This window comes from Athalia rosae, chromosome 2 (genome assembly GCF_917208135.1).
Source record: "Athalia rosae chromosome 2, iyAthRosa1.1, whole genome shotgun sequence".
Taxonomy (NCBI): Eukaryota; Metazoa; Arthropoda; class Insecta; order Hymenoptera; family Athaliidae; genus Athalia; species Athalia rosae.
This window is the reverse complement of record NC_064027.1, coordinates 18,744,301-18,761,600: the sequence shown is the minus strand read 5'-3', so window position 1 is coordinate 18,761,600 and position 17,300 is coordinate 18,744,301. Positions and strand designations below refer to the sequence as shown.

Here is a 17,300-nt window from a genome sequence, read left to right as displayed (position 1 = left end):
TACGACATCAACGGCATTGTTTAAAATGCGAATGTTCATGATCAGCACAAGCAGTCCGTTTTAGATATAAATATATTTTTCATCGGTTACGATAATTTAATCGCGAAGTTTATCGTTATCAATTGAACAACCATTCATCTTTGAGTATATTTTTCAACGGAATAAGTATAACGTTTCAAATATTTGTATTAAGAAAAAACATGTGAAATTTTACTGAAGTATCAGTAATTGGAACCTTTACCTCATTTAACAAACTTATTGTTAATTGTGCTATGTCGACTGTCAGATAAATATAAAAGTGTCAAAGATTCATGTATACCGGATGAGGACCGTTTTGACATCTTATATGTTATATTTTGATTTTTGATCACTTTCTGTTGGCTTATCAATAGTTTTTCTTTCGTGAAAGTATTTTGGCTGTCTTTTCTTTTGTATTTTTAGGTTGTCTATTATATAGTTACGTGACTCCGATTTTTTTTTATCACTTATGCATCAGTTTTTAATGAAATGATAACTTATTCTTGCTATGTACTGTTACGCTGGGGGATATCTCTTCACGGGATCTCAGCGTATACGCATCGCATGGTCCGATAGGTAGGTTACTGTCAGTTGAGTACGGGTGCTGTCGCGCTGTCATGACGTCATGACCAACGTTTGACAGCGAGCAGTCGGTCACCTCCTCTTGACGCTACCTCCACACTCTTCGTCAGATGTCTTTGACGTCTGTCAACCTGACGTTGCCTAGTTGGCTGTTATTATTGAAAATAACAGTCTGTTCAGAGCTATGGAAGAGAGCGGATCGCCCCTTTTCTGAATCTACTTAATTTCAATCCGCGCGCGGGTAAAAGTGCTAAAAAAAAATGATGTTGAAGAAGGATCGTCGTGGTCGTCTGTGTAGCCAAGCGGTTGCAGAGGATTCTCCTGCCATCGCTCCAGTTATACCTCCTGCAGCCGGCGAGTCTTCTTCAGGGGTTCTGGAAGCCCTACAGGTCCTCATCCGGCAGTCACAAGCTGCGGATGAGAGGATGGCGTGTCTCCAGCGGCAAGTAACCGGCATGGCGTTTCTGCTAAGAGATCATGGGATCTCGGCCGAAGCTGGACGCCCCTCTTCTGCTCCAAGGACGCCCCCGACGGCGCTGCTCGCTGCTCGCCCGACTCCAGCACCTAGGACATCCCAAGTATCGCCTTCGGGCGGAGTTCCTTTTTCGGTAGCTTCTAGTCCGGGAGGCCTAGGGACCCCCCGGGATCCGGAACGAGCGTTCCGCGCTTTTTCTAGGGCTCGCTGCGTGGCTGCTCCTAGAAGGGTGGTCACCCCTGCTGCAAATTCTCCTTTTTTCAGCGGGGATGCTCCCCAACGTCCAGCTTCTACATTTTTCCGTGCCGCTAGAGCACCTGCTTCTTTTGCTCCTCCACAGCAGAAGCAGACCTCATCGGGACGCGCCCCCTCACGTCGTTCCTATGCGGAAGCGGTCTCCAGAGGATCTCCGCCAGTTCCTGCAGCAGCAGAATTAGTAGTGGCTAGAACCGCAGCGCCTGCCTCTCGCTCTTTGCGCACTCCGCCTTAGCCAACTGCTCGTCACCAGATCACGGTTGGCACGTTTGACGGTCTCTCGAACTGGGCCGAGTACGACCGTCAGTTCGAGACGATCGCCAGGCACAACGCCTGGGACACGCCGACCAAGGCTGGTGTACAAGCTAGTGTCTTTCGGGGTACCGCTGTACCCGTTCTTACTAGCCTTTCCGAAACGGATATGGCTAACTATCAAAAGCTTCGCTTTGCTCTAAAGCTTCGGTTCGGGAACGAACACCTGGCCGAACTGCACCTGACGCCGTTCGAAACGTGACGCGACCGAGGAGAGGACCTTGCTTCGTTAGGCAACGACATCGAGCGTTTAGCGAGAGTCGCTCTGGGAAAATGCGCTCCGGAAACCCGAAAAAAATTGGCCTCGAACCACTTCATAAATGCGCTTATCGATCCGGAGCTACGTCACTCGCTCCGTATTGCCGCTCCTGCTACGCTCCGCGAAACCATTATTAAAGCTTTAGAAGTAGAGGCTATCGATAAAGTAGACTTCGCCGCGAAGCGTGTCAGTCGTACAAACGTCGATACTCCTTCTTCTGCCGGGAATCTCTCTCCTGAGGCAGATTCTTTGGCGCAGTTGAAAATGGAAATTTTAACCGACCTTCGCGCCGAACTGTTTTCTTGGAGTACCAGATCCCGTGGTGATGCTCGTCGGTATCCTCCTCAGGGTCGCCGTTTTTCCTCTTGTGAAAAAAATGGACATGTGATTCAGAATTGTTGGACGCGTGCTCACAACAAGTCGTGTCGTCAGTCCGGTACCACCTTGACGGGGTCCGCGAATTGGTGACAGGCACCGCGAGGACGGTGTTCGCCGAATCAGTACAAAGTGGACCATAGGAACAACGGGAATGCTCCTCCACTCCCCGCCTCATCTTCTGCTAGAAAACAGCCTGCCAACGGGGGAAAAAACTAAAGGATGGCAGTTTAGCAGGGCATTCACGTCGGATTAACTAAGTCCCGCTTAGTTCAAATATTTTTCTCGTTCGCCGTTTTCGGCAAACGGGTCTTAACGCCTCCGGTACCGTGAACGGTGTCGATTGCCTTTGGGTGATCGACACAGGCGCTGAAGTGTCAGTAGTTCGCCCTGATCTCTTAAATATTCCGTTCAGGTCGAGCTGTTTGTCGTCCCTTCGGACGGTCTCAGGGGACACTACGCCAGTTCTTGGATCTTGCGACGTCGAGATCATCCTCGGAGAAAAATCCTTCCGGACAACCTTCAAGATCCTCGCTGCAGAGATTGAAGATGACGGGATCCTCGGTATTGACTTTTTGAAGTCCCATCACTGCGAGATTTCTGCGCGCCAAAATGTTTTGGTTATAGCAGATGTGAGAATTCCCCTTCTCACCAGTCGTTTGAAGAGTTGCTGTGTCGGGAAACCAACTGGACCTCTGCACTTTTCCGGGGGAGGGAAGAGGATGTCGTCATTCTTTCGCGGTCTGGATTTTACTCCCCTTCCGCGTGGGATTGTTCCTCGAGTCCGGCAGACTACTGCTGTTGACCGACGGGGGACCGGTTCCTGTGTCCGGAGACTTCCCGTTGACTACCGTGGGACATCATCAACGAGTATGACCCAGGGCAAGCTCCCTGAAGTCCCTCCGTACCTTCGAGATCTCCTGCAGCGCACGTTGCAGAATCTTGAGGAGCCGCAGAAGCGAAGATTCTTGGAGTATCTTTGTGATTTTCGGGAAGCGTTTGCTAGCGGACCCGAAGATATCGGACATTGTTCGCTAGTCTTGCACAGAATCGATTGTGTGGATATTTTCTTTGACTCTGGGGTCTGCGTCGATTAGGTAAAAATTATTATGCGGACAGAACACCAACCACGTGACATCAATAAGGACTCAATAAATATATTTAACAACACAATTTTTTATTTAACAGTCTACTAGGGTCGACTCGTATCGTAGATTAAAAGATTGTTCATTAATGTGGATCACTCGTGTACACTTGTTATTTCTCTTTATAATTATTAACTGTTGTTTACGTCGGTATATTAAAATTTGAGTGATCGATTTCTGAGCGAGCTCGACCCCCTTACGTCTTAACACCTTATGTCTTTCTCACCATTAGCTTATTGTCCAATGTCCAAAATCCACCTTCCTTCCCCACCATTCTTCTTATTCTTTCTCTCTCTTCTTTCTTTCTATTACACCCGTTACACGATGTTGGAGAAACCGCCCCGATAAAACAAGCCGCACGGAGGCTACCCCTAGCTTCACGGGCAGAAGTCCTCAAATTAGTAAATAATATGCGTGAGAATGGAGTAATTGAGCCTTCTTCGAGCCCATGGGCCTCCCCGATTGTTTTGGTTTCCAAGAAAGATGGAACTAAGCGGTTCTGCGTTGACTGTCGTAGGCTCAACGATGTCACGAAGAAGGATTCGTATCCGTTTCCCCGCATTGAGGATCTTCTTGATGCCGTTTCGGGCGCAATCTGGTTTTCGACGATTGATCTTTAGAACGGTTATTGGCAGATCGAAATGGCTGAAGAACACAAGGAGAAAACAGCGTTCAACGCCGGAATCGGGGGATTCTGGCAGTTCAAAGTCATGCCCTTTGGTTTATACAACGCTCCGGCTACTTTTGAAAGGGTTATGGAGAAAGCATTGGAGGACCTATCCCCGAAAATCTGCCTCATCTACCTAGACGATATCATTATCTTCTCGAAGACCTTCGAGGAGCATCTGGAGAACCACAAGGCAGTTTTCCAGCGTCTCCGTCTCGCTGGACTCAAAATGAATCCGAAGAAATGCAACCTGTTCCAGGAGGAGGTGAATTTTCTTGGACACGTCGGGTCTGCGGATAGTGTCAAGACGGACCCGGCTAAAACCAAGGAGGTGGTGGAATGGCCTCGCCCCACTTGCAAGCGAGAGGTTCGGAGTTTCATCGGACTCTGTACCTACTATGACATGTATCTAAGGTTTCTATTGTCCGCCCTACTGGCTTTAATTTTAATCACTAGGTTAGGGCGTCGAGCGATCTCCTGAGGGTTTTCTGTGGTTTTCCCTAAGGTTTTAGGTGGATGCCGGCTTGCTCTGGGGCAATGGCGTTTTGTAAAGGGTCCACAGCCTCCAGCCAACCTCAATTTCTTCAACACCAACCCATGTGGAGCCCAGACATGGTTTGCGTCTCTCCTTGGAGGATTGAAAGTCGGGACCACTCTTTTCCGAAGGGAAGGGCAGTGTTAGGCTGGATGAAATCTCTTCACGGAATCGCAGCGTATGCGCATCGCATGGTCCGATAGGTAGGTTACTGTCAGTTGAGTACGGGTGCTGTCGCGCTGTCATGACGTCATGACCAACGTTTGACAGCGAGCAGTCGGTCACCTCCTCTTGACGCTACCTCAACACTCTTCGTCAGATGTCTTTGACGTCTGTCAATCAGACGTTGCCTAGTTAAATGTTATGATTAAAAATAACATTCTGTTTAGAGCTATGGAAGAGAGCGGATCGCCCCTTTTCTGAATAAAACAGACTTCTTGCGAACCTATTCCCCTGACTCATTAATTTCTACTTCGAATATCCGCCCAGAGTAACACAATAAAGCGCATGACCTGTACATCCGAAACTATGTAGCGTACGATCTGGACATCGAAAGCTATGAAGCATACGAACTGGACATCGGAAACTATAAAGCGCAAGACCTGGACATCTGGAACTATAAAGCGCACGACCTGTAGATCGAAATCTATGGAGCGAACGACCTGAACATCGGAAACTATAGAACGCACGCCATTGACATACAAAACTATAGAGCGCACGGCCTGGGCACTGGAAGCTATTGTGCGCAAGACCTGAACTTCTCAAACTATGTACATGACCTGCAAATTGGAAATTATGGAGCACACAACTTGGACATCTTGAACTAGTTAGCGCAAGACCCAGAGTTTGGAAACTATGGAACGCACGACCCGAAAATTGGAAACTATGAAGTGCATGACCTGGACATCTGGAACTATGTAGCACACAAACTGTAGATCAAAAACTATGAAGCGCACGACCTGGAAACCGAAAACCATCTAGCACATGACCTGGACATCAGAAACTATGAAGCGCACGATCCGGACATTCCAAACTATGTAACGCACGACCTGGACATCTGGAACTATGTAGTACACGACCTGTAGATCAAAAACTATGGAGCGCACCACCTGGACATCGGAAACTATCGAGCGCACGACCTGGGCACCAAAAGCTCTTGTTCGCAGGACCTGGACATCTAAAACTATGAAGCACCTGACCTGTTGATCAAAAACTATGAAACGCACGACCTGGACATCAGAAACTATGAAGCGCATGATCTGGAAATTCCAGACTATGTAGCGTACGACCCGGAAACCGAAAACTATCTAGCGCATGACCTGGACATCGGAAACTATGAAGCGCATGATCTGGAAATTCCAAACTATGTAGCGTACGACCCGGAAACCGAAAACTATCCAGCGCATGACCTGGACATCGGAAACTATCGATCGTACGACCCGGACGTCTGAAACTATGTAGCGTACGACCCGGAAACCGAAAACCATCTAGCGCATGACCTGGACATCTGGAACTCTGTAGCACACGACCTGTAGATCGAAAACTATGGAGTGTACCACCTGGACATCTCAAACTATGTAACGCACGACCCGAAATTCAGAAACTATGTAGCGTACGACCTAGACATTAGGAACTATGTAGCACACGACTTATACGTTCAAAACTAGTAAGCTTATTACCTGGACATCGAAAACTAGGAGCTTACGTCCTGTAGATCAAAAACTATGGAGCGCGCCACCTGGACTTCGGACACTATGGAGCGCATGACTTGGACATTCCAAACTATGTAGCACAAGACCTGTCGATCGGAAACTATGAAGCGCACGACCTGGACATCTCAAACTGTGCAGCGCAAGACCCAGAGATCAAAAACTATGAAGCGCATGATCTAGACATTCTAAACTATTTAGCATGCGACCTGGATCGTGAAAACTATGTAGGACACGACCTGTTCATCGGAAACAATAAAGCGCAAGACCTGGATATCTGAAACTATTCAGCACACGACCTGAATATCGAAAACTATGAAATGCACCACCTGGACATCGGAAACTATGTAGCGCATAACCTGGACATCTGGAACTATGTAGCACATGACCTGTTGATTGGAAACTATGAAGCGCACGACCTCAACATCTCAAACTATGTAGCGCAAGACCTTCTCTAACCCCCCTTCCTGACCGCCCCCTGCCCCCTGCCCCCCCGCCCCCCTGGACCCCCCCTGACCCCCCCTGATGCTTTCTTGATCCCCTCCCGCCCCCACTTTCCTCCCTTCCCCTCGTGGCCCCTACCTATTCGCTCCCTGACCCTCCCCTGAACCCCCTCTGTCCCCTCTTCCTGACCCCTTCTACTGACTTCACCCTGAACCCTCCCTGCCCCCCCTGCCCCCCTGCCCCCCTCCCCTCCTTAGGCGCCGCCCTGACCCTTCCCCCTCCTTCCCCCCACCCCCCGCTTCCCCTGCCCCCACCCCTCTTACCCCTCCCTGCCCCCCTCTGAACCTCCCTGAACCCCCCCTGACCCACGGCTTCGATCGGGAGGTTTTTACTACCGGCGTACAAATAAATCTTCTTAGAGGGACAGGCGGCTTCTAGCCGCACAAGATTGAGCCATAACAGGTCTGTGATGTCCTTAGATGTTCTGGGCCGCACGCGCGCTACACCGAAGGAATCAGCGTGTCTTCCCTGGCCGAAAGGCCCGGGTAACCCGCTGAACCTCCTTCGTGCTAGGGATTGGGGCTTGCAATTATTCCCCATGAACGAGGAATTCCCAGTACGCGCGAGTCAAAAGCTCGCGTTGATTACGTCCCTGCCCTTTGTACACACCGCCCGTCGCTACTACCGATTGAATGATTTAGTGAGGTCTTCGGACTGGTACGCGGCAATGCCTCGGCATTAAGACTCAAACTCTGATTCTGATGACGGCTTGGTGGCAGATACGACAATGACACGAGTCGCCCGCACACCTGACCGGCCTTCAGTTGCCATTGAACAACAAACACCCCAGTCTCCAATACTCCATGACCAAGATGGTCTTGGAAGAGTGCGCTTAGCGATCGCGACTTTGTTAGAGTCAACTGCGCGCTATCGTATCTATGAGGCTGGCACTCTGCGGGAAGTCGCACGAGATGCTCTGGCGGGGGAGAGAGTAGTGGACCGATTGAATGATTGGCTCGCTGCGATCTTCCCTGTTGGTCGGGTGAACCCTCCCAGACCCAATCGAAATCGATCAGTGCGTCTTCCGGCAAATGAGAATAGGGAGCAAAGACGCAAGAGAGAGTTCGCAGCAATGCAGAACCTCTATCGAACTAACTTGCATTCCTGTCTCGGTAATATACTCGATGGAGACATAACGCGGAAAAGGCCTTCTGGCATCAGTTTTGCGCAGTACTGGCAGCCTCTTCTTGAGACGGTCAGTGCAGCTGATGGCCATATGGAGGACTTCCGCCGGTCTGCCACTGGGTCGAGACAGAGTTTGATCAGAGCCAGTAGGTGGAGCAATGGCCCTTCTGTATCGGGGTACGGCGTTGGGGCCGGCGTAAGCCGTGCCGCTGATAAGTCCTCGCTCTGGGATTCGATCACGACAGCAGAGGTTGTTCGGATTCCCGTGAAAACTGGCTCTGCCCCTGGATTGGACAAAATAACACCTAGGGCCTGGAAAGCTGTTCCGGCGGAACTACGGGCCCTATTGTTCAATCTAATGCTCCTTGCAAGAGAGGTCCCTTCGTCGATCTCCTCTTCCAGGACGGTCTTTCTGGAGAAAGGTAGTATGCCAGAACATCCGGCACCCTTTGACTACCAGCCTCTAAGTTGAGGCAGTTTCACAAGATTTTAGGCAGGAGGTTGGCTGCTCTTGACATATTCGACGAGAGGCAAAGAGGTTTCCGGCCCGTCGATGGCGTCTGCGAAAACGTAGAAGTGCTGTCTGCGGTGCTGGCTGACGCTCGGCGCCGATGTCGAACAGTACATATGGCGTGCGTTGATCTGTCGAAGGCATTCGACACGGTCTCGCACGATGCGATCCATCTTGCACTGGAGGAGGCGGGTCTTCCGCTCTCCTTCAGCCAGTACATTAGAGCATGCTACTCCAACGCCACGACAGCGCTTCAGCTACCGGATCTTTGTGAAACGCCGAGGATACAGCTGGGTAGAGGCGTGAAGCAAGGCGATCCTCTATCGCCCCTACTGTTCAATCTGGTCGTAGACCGAGCTTTAGGGGTTCTCTCGGAGGACGTTGGATATAGGCTTAATGGCGAACTAATTGGCGCGCTGGCTTACGCTGACGACATTGTACTCCTAGCGTCGACCCGAAACGGTCTGCAGGAGAATTTAAACCGGCTTCAGGTCGCTGTTCGCTTGAATGGGCTAGACGTCAACACACGTAAGACCACAGTACTCTCTCTGGTTGCCTCTGGCAGAGACAAGTGGTGAAGATAGATAAAACACCCTGCTTCACCTTAGGTGCGACTCTGCTTAGGCAGTGTAGTCCTGTCGAGGCCTGGAGGTACTTGGGTATGACTTATACAGAGCGGACAACGTGAAATTGCGCACCCAGATTTTGTGTGCAAGAGTGAATCAAAACGACTAGCTAGTTGCTAGCAGCAACTAAGATCTATTATCCCGATCTTGAAGCATGACAGACTGCTGCGGTTGTGCCGAAGCTCTCTGCCCGCCGCTAGAGCGGCAGCCGACTCTACATACGTTGCTCGACAGCTCGTATGGTGTGAGCGGCTAATACGGGTGGGTAATGTATGAGTGACTTCAACCGTTGAGCTCAGACAGCAGTTGGCTTCCATGTTGCACTCGTCATGCGACGGTGGTGGACTCAAGGAGGTTGCTTCATTCACTTTGAGTTCGCATTGGGTCTCAGGTGGTGCTGCTAGCATCCCCGGTGTAGACTATGTGCATTACAACCATGTGAGGGCTAACTGTCTTCCGTCGAAAGCTAGAACTGCCCGAGGGCGTGATGGGCGCGAGGTGCAATGTCGTGGTGGTTGCCCCGAAAGGGAAACTCCTGCGCAATGCGTGCAGCGTTGCTTCAGAACGCACGGAGGCAGGATTCTGCGACATAACGACCTGTGTCGTCAAGTTTGTAGCTTCTTAAGACAGACGGGATGGCAGGTCGATGAGGAACTTTCCTATTCGACCTCTGCCGGGAGATGTCGGCCCGACTTGACAATCAGCCGAGATAGTACGGCGGTTGTCGTTGACGCGCAGGTAGTGTCTAGCGAAGAGTCATTGGCTGTGGCCCATCGGCGAAAGGTGGAGAAGTACGGGACGAATAATGATCTTGTAGATCGTGTGGCCGACCATACGGAAGTACCACGTAATAATGTTCGTTTTACCGCCATCACAATATCTTGGCGAGGAGTTTGGAGTCCCGATAGCGAGCAAGAGTTGTGTCAGCTCGGGTTAACCCGCAAGCAGTTGCGCACTCGCACTACTCGAGTCTTGTGGGGTTCGTGGCTTGACTGGAAACAGTTTAATAGCATTACGTCCCGCTATAAAGAATACGCACGGCGTCGGCCGAGATGAGCAGTGGTAAAAATGCCTTTGCCTGGCTTGTAAAGTCTGCCTACTGGGCACTTTGCATAAGTGTGTGAGTGAATGAGGCGCAATGAGGTAGCACCTTAAAGGTGGTCTTGAGTCTTTCCGGGGCGGTCACGCCGAATAGCGAAACGTTGACGCGCCCTGCAATAACGTGGAGTGTGTGGTTCGGGTCTCATTCAGCCTATATTTGTTTCCCTCTGCCGCTGGAACGTACGAGTAGCCAAATGCCTCGTCATCTAATTAGTGACGCGCATGAATGGATTAACAAGATTCCCACTGTCGCTATCTACTATCTAGCGAAACCACTGCCAAGGGAACGGGCTTGGAAAAATTAGCGGGGAAAGAAGACCCTGTTGAGCTTGACTCTAGTCTGGCACTGTAAGGAGACATGAGAGGTGTAGCATAAGTGGGAGATGGTAACATCGTCGGTGAAATACCACTACTTTCATTGTTTCTTTACTTACTCGGTTAGGCGGAGCGCGTGCGTCGAGAAAATTCGTCCCGGTTGTCACGATGTTCTAGAGCCAAGCGTGTGAGAGTGGCGTAAGGCTTCGGCCGATCGCCGATCATACTCCCGCGTGATCCGATTCGAGGACACTGCCAGGCGAGGAGTTTGACTGGGGCGGTACATCTGTCGAAGAATAACGCAGGTGTCCTAAGGCCAGCTCAGCGAGGACAGGAACCTCGCGTAGAGCAAAAGGGCAAAAGCTGGCTTGATCTCGATGTTCAGTACGCATAGAGACTGCGGAAGCACGGCCTATCGATCCTTTTGGCTTGAAAAGTTTTCAGCAAGAGGTGTCAGAAAAGTTACCACAGGAATAACTGGCTTGTGGCAGCCAAGCGTTCATAGCGACGTTGCTTTTTGATCCTTCGATGTCGGCTCTTCCCATCATTGCGAAGCAGAATTCGCCAAGCGTTGGATTGTTCACCCACATATAGGGAACGTGAGCTGGGTTTAGACCGTCGTGAGACAGGTTAGTTTTACCCTTCTGATGACTCGTCGTTGCGATAGTAATCCTGCTCAGTACGAGAGGAACCGCAGATTCGGACGTTTGGTTCACGCGCTCAGTCGAGCAGCCGGTGGTGCGAAGCTACCATCCGTGGGATTATGCCTGAACGCCTCTGAGGCCGTATCCTCTCTAGTCAGAGGAGGCAACGATATTTCTAGGAGTCTCGTGGGTCGAAAGGCTCAAAACAATGTGACTTGACTAGGTGACCGGTCCACGGACCGGACATCGCACGAGCCCTGTTTGCCGCGCGAAGCCGTCGGCCGATGTCGGGATCTCCCCGCTCGTTGGCCTGGCTCCAATCGGTCGATCATGGGTCATCCAGTTCGATGTCGAGACTCGGAATCGTCTGTAGACGACTTAGGTACCTGGCGGGGTGTTGTACTCGGTAGAGCAGTTACCACGCTGCGATCTGTTGAGACTCAGCCCTTGGCTTGGGGATTCGTCTTGTCGGTTAGACGAGGCCCCTCCGCGAGATGATATGATGCCAGTGGCGGACCTCGCCGGGGTTGCGGAGTTGATAGAAGTATTGTGAGGAAAATTTTTCTCGTTCGGAAGGTTGCGCGGATGCGCGTGTGGGACTTATAAAAAATACAAAAATTTTCCCACACAATTCCTTCCAGCGAACAAGACGCGCGAGGCGTTAAGCTCGCGAGATCTCCACGCCGTACGGACTCGGCTACCAACATGCGTTGAGAAAACTGCTGTGCCGTTGGTGCGGAGAGTGTCAGTTGTCGTCGGTCGCCAGAGCAGGCGTGATCGGCGACGAGGCGTCTTGGGTCGGAAGATTGTCCGAATTCGACAACCGCTCTCGCATGACTTGCTGCGTAGACTCGGAAAGTTTTCAAAGTCCAACGGACGTTGAGCTCATATATCGTTGGATCGAAAAATTTTCAAAGTCCGAAAGAGTCGCGCATCACTCGTTGGATCGAAAAATTTTCAAAGTCCGAAAGAGTCGCGCATCACTCGTTGGATCGAGAAATTTTCAAAGTCCCAACGAGTTTCGCATCACTCGTTGGATCGAAAAATTTTCAAAGTCCGAAAGAGTCGCGCATCACTCGTTGGATCGAAAAATTTTCAAAGTCCGAAAGAGTCGCGCATCACTCGTTGGATCGAGAAATTTTCAAAGTCCCAACGAGTCTCGCATCACTCGTTGGATCGAAAAATTTTCAAAGTCCGAAAGAGTCGCGCATCACTCGTTGGATCGAAAAATTTTCAAAGTCCGAAAGAGTCGCGCATCACTCGTTGGATCGAAAAATTTTCAAAGTCCGAAAGAGTCGCGCATCACTCGTTGGATCGAAAAATTTTCAAAGTCCGAAAGAGTCGCGCATCACTCGTTGGATCGAAAAATTTTCAAAGTCCGAAAGAGTCGCGCATCACTCGTTGGATCGAAAAATTTTCAAAGTCCGAAAGAGTCGCGCATCACTCGTTGGATCGAGAAATTTTCAAAGTCCCAACGAGTCTCGCATCACTCGTTGGATCGAAAAATTTTCAAAGTCCGAAAGAGTCGCGCATCACTCGTTGGATCGAAAAATTTTCAAAGTCCCAACGAGTCTCGCATCACTCGTTGGATCGAAAAATTTTCAAAGTCCGAAAGAGTCGCGCATCACTCGTTGGATCGAAAAATTTTCAAAGTCCGAAAGAGTCGCGCATCACTCGTTGGATCGAGAAATTTTCAAAGTCCGAAAGAGTCGCGCATCACTCGTTGGATCGAAAAATTTTCAAAGTCCGAAAGAGTCGCGCATCACTCGTTGGATCGAAAAATTTTCAAAGTCCGAAAGAGTCGCGCATCACTCGTTGGATCGAAAAATTTTCAAAGTCCGAAAGAGTCGCGCATCACTCGTTGGATCGAAAAATTTTCAAAGTCCGAAAGAGTCGCGCATCACTCGTTGGATCGAAAAATTTTCAAAGTCCGAAAGAGTCGCGCATCACTCGTTGGATCGAAAAATTTTCAAAGTCCGAAAGAGTCGCGCATCACTCGTTGGATCGAAAAATTTTCAAAGTCCGAAAGAGTCGCGCATCACTCGTTGGATCGAAAAATTTTCAAAGTCCGAAAGAGTCGCGCATCACTCGTTGGATCGAAAAATTTTCAAAGTCCGAAAGAGTCGCGCATCACTCGTTGGAACGAAAAATTTTCAAAGTCCGAAAGAGTCGCGCATCACTCGTTGGATCGAAAAATTTTCAAAGTCCGAAAGAGTCGCGCATCACTCGTTGGATCGAAAAATTTTCAAAGTCCGAAAGAGTCGCGCATCACTCGTTGGATCGAAAAATTTTCAAAGTCCGAAAGAGTCGCGCATCACTCGTTGGATCGAAAAATTTTCAAAGTCCGAAAGAGTCGCGCATCACTCGTTGGATCGAAAAATTTTCAAAGTCCGAAAGAGTCGCGCATCACTCGTTGGATCGAAAAATTTTCGAAGTCCCAACGATTCTCGCATGGAACTAAGTTCCAACGTACTGCCAAATTTTTCAGGTCGCGTTGCTGTTTTGCCCCATAAGGAACACGTGTTATGACCGGCCGGCTCCGACGTCCGAGCGGCACCGTTGATACTTCATGCACCGAGCGGTCTCGACCGGTCGGTCGGCACCTAGTCCTCGGGTTTCGGAACTTTCGACTTGTTTCGGCCCGTATCTCGACATCCCTTTGCGGGTTTGTTGTCGGGGCTATGGTTTCGTCCTCACCGTGTCACGAACACGCAGACAAAAATTTTTTTCGAATTTTGAAAATTTTTCGTCTGAGCGGAGATTCGCACCACAGGCGTTCGTTTCGTTCCGGTAAGAACCACTCTCACGAGTTCAAAGTTTTTCCGAGCGCTCACGTTTCGCAGGGGCGAGTTCTTCGCTCCGTCTAGAAAATATGATTCAATTTGAATCGTCGACACTACATAACCGCGGGTCGGTGTCTAAGACCGAATGGCCCTTTATGCGGTGACCAGAAAGTCTTCTCTCGCAAGTCGAGGGAAGCAGTCGAACAGAGGCATCAACTCGCCACATTCCGTGCGTATCACAGTCTGTTCGCAGACGGTACACATTGATTTCCAATCGTACTCCCGACGCTTGCAATCTAGCCGAAGGATACGAGAAGGATAATTCGAACGATTTGCACCGGGGAGTCGACAAAAATTGTCTTCACCCGAGGAAACACAAAGTCGAACAGAGCGCTCTGAGCGCTAGTACGCGTACACAAGTTGTGCGGTACCAGATATACATATTATATTAAAACGTGTGGCCGACCGGGCAAAGACTCGGCGGCATGGGGCAACACACGAAAAGAGCTACCAATAACACAAAGCTCCCTGGTTGATCCTGCCAGTAGTCATATGCTTGTCTCAAAGATTAAGCCATGCATGTCTCAGTGCAAGCCATATTAAGGTGAAACCGCGAATGGCTCATTAAATCAGTTATGGTTTCTTAGATCGTACCCACATTTACTTGGATAACTGTGGTAATTCTAGAGCTAATACATGCAAACAGAGTTCCGACCAGAGATGGGAGGAATGCTTTTATTAGATCAAAACCAATCGGTGGCGGGTTCGTCCCGTCCGCCGTTTACTTTGGTGACTCTGAATAACTTTGGGCTGATCGCACGGTCTTGGTACCGGCGACGCATCTTTCAAATGTCTGCCTTATCAACTGTCGATGGTAGGTTCTGCGCCTACCATGGTTGTAACGGGTAACGGGGAATCAGGGTTCGATTCCGGAGAGGGAGCCTGAGAAACGGCTACCACATCCAAGGAAGGCAGCAGGCGCGCAAATTACCCACTCCCGGCACGGGGAGGTAGTGACGAAAAATAACGATACGGGACTCATCCGAGGCCCCGTAATCGGAATGAGTACACTTTAAATCCTTTAACGAGGATCAATTGGAGGGCAAGTCTGGTGCCAGCAGCCGCGGTAATTCCAGCTCCAATAGCGTATATTAAAGTTGTTGCGGTTAAAAAGCTCGTAGTTGAATCTGTGTCCCACGCTGTCGGTTCACCGCTCGCGGTGTTTAACTGGCATGATTGTGGGACGTCCTACCGGTGGGCTTAGCCTTTCGGGGCGGCCCAACTAATATCCCATCGCGGTGCTCTTCATTGAGTGTCGAGGTGGGCCGGTACGTTTACTTTGAACAAATTAGAGTGCTTAAAGCAGGCTATTTTCGCCTGAATACTGTGTGCATGGAATAATGGAATAGGACCTCGGTTCTATTTTGTTGGTTTTCGGAACCCCGAGGTAATGATTAATAGGAACAGATGGGGGCATTCGTATTGCGACGTTAGAGGTGAAATTCTTGGATCGTCGCAAGACGGACAGAAGCGAAAGCATTTGCCAAAAATGTTTTCTTTAATCAAGAACGAAAGTTAGAGGTTCGAAGGCGATCAGATACCGCCCTAGTTCTAACCATAAACGATGCCAGCTAGCGATCCGCCGAAGTTCCTCCGATGACTCGGCGGGCAGCTTCCGGGAAACCAAAGCTTTTGGGTTCCGGGGGAAGTATGGTTGCAAAGCTGAAACTTAAAGGAATTGACGGAAGGGCACCACCAGGAGTGGAGCCTGCGGCTTAATTTGACTCAACACGGGAAACCTCACCAGGCCCGGACACCGGAAGGATTGACAGATTGAGAGCTCTTTCTTGATTCGGTGGGTGGTGGTGCATGGCCGTTCTTAGTTGGTGGAGCGATTTGTCTGGTTAATTCCGATAACGAACGAGACTCTAGCCTGCTAAATAGGCGTACTTTCCGGTATCTCGAAGGCCCCCGGCTTCGGTCGGGAGGTTTTTACTACCGGCGTACAAATAAATCTTCTTAGAGGGACAGGCGGCTTCTAGCCGCACGAGATTGAGCAATAACAGGTCTGTGATGCCCTTAGATGTTCTGGGCCGCACGCGCGCTACACTGAAGGAATCAGCGTGTCTTCCCTGGCCGAAAGGCCCGGGTAACCCGCTGAACCTCCTTCGTGCTAGGGATTGGGGCTTGCAATTATTCCCCATGAACGAGGAATTCCCAGTAAGCGCGAGTCATAAGCTCGCGTTGATTACGTCCCTGCCCTTTGTACACACCGCCCGTCGCTACTACCGATTGAATGATTTAGTGAGGTCTTCGGACTGGTACGCGGCAATGCCTCGGCATTGCCGATGTTGCCGGGAAGATGACCAAACTTGATCATTTAGAGGAAGTAAAAGTCGTAACAAGGTTTCCGTAGGTGAACCTGCGGAAGGATCATTAACGTTTCGTTACTGCGAAAAAAAAAGCAGCGAATCGATGATTATTTTGGTAGATTCCACCGTGAATCTCACGCAATTATAATCCAGTCAAAAGACACACATGGCACAAGAGGTGGCGTACATTGTACGCGTGTCACGAATATCGAACTACGTAACGGCCGAAACGGCTCGTGTCGCACTCACACACGTCGACGACGAACGATCTTGCTATGTCCGTTGGAAGAGAGAGAAAATAATATAAAAAGGACATTACAACTAGTGTATCACGGTAAAATATATCGTGTGCAGCAGCCAAAAACAAACTAAGGCATAAATGGCTATGGGTAAAAAAAACACTAGAAAAATAAAAGGACATTGCTACTACGCCAACCTACGGGGGCGCAAGAACGAAAACTCTCTTTCCATTCTGGACGATAGCGATGCGGATCGTGATGCCATTCGTCGATCAGATTTGTGTGAGGTAGCGACATTGTGCGCGTTGCTGAGGCGACCAAGTGCCCGCTTCTGTTGAACGGGACGCTTGGTGTGCGTTTGAATCAACCGTTCGGTCGATCCCCCCGCTTTGTACGAGGCGTGGCGCGCGATTGATCGAACGGTTTTTTTTATGCTTTTTTTTCAAATTGTTTCTTTTCAAAGATACACATGAAGAAAAGTTACCATACTTTCACGGGGTAACCTGCTCCGGCTGGAGTTTAGCTCCACCGGGGTGACGTCGCGTTCTCCGCGGCGGAAGGTTGGCGACGAACTTTCGCCCCGTGAAATGCAATTGAGATCTTATTCCTTTTGCGTAACATTACCAAAATCCACGTGCCGTGGTTCCCCCCAGACACAAAAAATATGGCTCGATCGAATTATACGCGGCTTCCTCCTCGCACGTAAAGTGTTGTAGAGTACAAGCCGCGCTCGAGCCTTTCGGAGGGG

The 17,300-nt window shown here is 50.0% G+C and overlaps 1 non-coding gene across 1 annotated transcript; it reads left to right on the top strand.

Annotated features, from left to right (window-relative positions):
* The first annotated feature begins 14,466 nt into the window (after positions 1 to 14,466).
* On the top strand, positions 14,467 to 16,380 carry LOC125500117. The gene has a single exon (XR_007277313.1). It is a non-coding gene; the product is annotated as a small subunit ribosomal RNA (ribosomal RNA).
* The last annotated feature ends 920 nt before the right edge of the window (positions 16,381 to 17,300 follow it).